The sequence below is a fragment of the Malurus melanocephalus genome, unplaced genomic scaffold (genome assembly GCF_030028575.1).
Source record: "Malurus melanocephalus ecotype Western Australia unplaced genomic scaffold, MMel_1.1 scaffold_385, whole genome shotgun sequence".
Lineage (NCBI taxonomy): Eukaryota > Metazoa > Chordata > Aves > Passeriformes > Maluridae > Malurus > Malurus melanocephalus.
In genome coordinates this window covers 698,484-700,898 of record NW_026623617.1, presented here as the reverse complement: position 1 = coordinate 700,898, position 2,415 = coordinate 698,484, and the positions used below count along the sequence as shown (strand labels likewise).

The 2,415-nt window shown below is 37.2% G+C and overlaps 1 protein-coding gene across 1 annotated transcript in view; it reads right to left on the bottom strand.

The window, feature by feature from the left end:
• Positions 1 to 2,415, bottom strand: part of HHLA1 (HHLA1 neighbor of OC90) — an 11,154-nt gene that overhangs the window by 1,282 nt on the left and 7,457 nt on the right.

Here is a 2,415-nt window from a genome sequence, read left to right as displayed (position 1 = left end):
AGGAAAGGAAAGGAAAGGAAAGGAAAGGAAAGGAAAAAGAGAGGAAGAGCAAAGTGAGGGCAGCTGTGGTGTGTTTGTCCCCTATTTTTTTTCCATTTTTGTAACTCACAGCAGCCTTTGGCCGTGTGTGGATAAACTGCCTTACCTGCTGAGTCTAATCCCCTTAGACAGTGTAATTGCATTTCCAGGTTCACATGTCTCACACACTTTATAGCTCTGGGCAATGCTATGTTATGTGATAGCAGAGGTTATGAAGGTTAAATTTGGACTAATGAAGTTCTGTTGAAATAAGCTTGAGTCATCTAGTGCTGACAAGAAGTTTAATATAAAATGGCATTCTTGGGCAGGAAGAAAATCAAGGCTCTCTCTGCCAGCCTGAAAGAGATTGCTATGAAACTATTTCTTTTCTGGCAGCACTTGCCCAAGGTAGCAGGAGTGTGTGAGGAGCAAGGGACAGACACTGGCAGCTCCCAGACTCACAGGCTCCTCTGGAAACCAGCTGTGTGTCAAAGGCTCTGCACAAATATCTGGTGTAATTAGTCAGAGATGGGCAAGAGGGAGCCCCATTTCTCTTTACCTCAGCAGCTTCACATAAATGTCATTAAGCTCTGTCCACTTAATTGCATTCAACACAYCTTGGTATTTTCCTACCTGGTATCAATTAAAAATTAATGATTCCTTGCTTAAGTAAACACACTTCAAGTTAATAACCAAACATCAGAGCATGGGGCRATGAGGTTTTCATATAAGTTGTCCCTGAAAAGTAATGTTAAAGTTGATGAACAATAAAAAAGTTGATGAATAATTAAAACTTGCTGAAGGCCACCCTTCTACAAATTACAGCCTCTGCTGAAGTGGGTACTCCTGTCCTGCCAGCCACGTGTTAAATACTTTACTCAAGCTACATGTTTTGCCAGCAGAAATGGAGTTTTATCTAGATTCAGACTGAATTAGGGCAGYTTCAATTTGAAGTCATCTATGTGGGAAAAAGAAGTCAAACAAAAAAGCTGAAAGCTAAAGAAATTGATTTGGTTTTCATTCTTGACAATCACTTAAATTTAAATAACACTATATTTGCATAATACTATATTTGTTTAATGCAGAAATTATTTTTCAATTAGTTTTCTATTTAATTTTTTAATTGCATAGTATATTCACATATTATCATTGAAATTTAAATTTTCACCCATTCATACTAATGTTTTATACCTCTTCTGTTATAAATTTCTACTGTGAAATGTATTTTTTGTATTCAGTATATAAGTTCATACATGTAATTAAAAGTAGGAATTTATTTCAGAACTTCCTTTTCTAAGMATACTCTTTCCTAAGAAATTGAGTTAGTCAGGAGACCAGAAAAAGCAGGAACCACAGCTCCTGAACAGAGCTTTTCTCCTTTCTGTTTGAAATTGCCACATTATTGTCAGGGACAGTGAAGTGACCAACTCTTGCAGTAAACAGACAGTTCTTTTATTAACGCAATATTATATCCCTGTGACACTGAGATTAAATTTTGCTGCCAGGGAAAAACAATGTTATGGTTACTGTGAATGATCCAGACTTAAAATATCCCTCCCTGCATGYTCTGRCATCCACATTTACATGGTTTATTARTTGGCACCCACTTTTGAGATTTTAGAAATGAGTTACTGGAATAATGCCTCAGCCCTCAGAACATTGAGGATGGCCTGCCTTACACTGTGATCCCACTGCTGGATTTATTTCCCCAAATGCATGATTGTTAGASTCAGGACAGCCTCTGCCACCATGGTTTCTCACAGAGAGGCGTTTGGTGACTCAAATTCACCCATCTCTTTGAAATWCACAGTTCCCAGCCTTTTCCAAATGGGCTGTTCCCTGTTCTAGGTTCTCCAGGGTCTATAGTGTTGTACACCAGAGAAAGATTCTGGCATTTGGAGCTCTTCAACCAGAGGCAAAATGAGGGAAAAATATATCTGATTTCAGAATTAAGYAGCATTATAAGAGTTAAAAAGAYGACCATGAAAACTAATTTTTTTTTGGCTTCCACTTTTTCTATGGTTTGGGAAGTCTTGCATCAAGAACTGTTCCTTGGCTCAGCCCCAGTGAGCCCTTTCCTTAGAAATGTGTCTCAGTTGATACTTTTTTACTGCAAAGCTCCCAAGCCACAGCTTCCTCCCCCTCTTCCTTGACACTGCCTTTCTGCAGGAGTTGTATTTGTATGATCACTCAATGATGTTATCAAACCTTGGTTTTCAYGGTCATCTTTTTAACTCTTAAAATGCTATTTAATTCTGAGAACAGGTGCATCACTCAGTAATACACTCTCCAATACTTTCTTTTCTAATAGCATGGGTAAAAAAAAAAAAAAAATTAAAAAGCCAAAAAAAAAAAAAAAAAAAAAAAAAAAAAAAAAAAAAAAAAAAAAAAAATCAG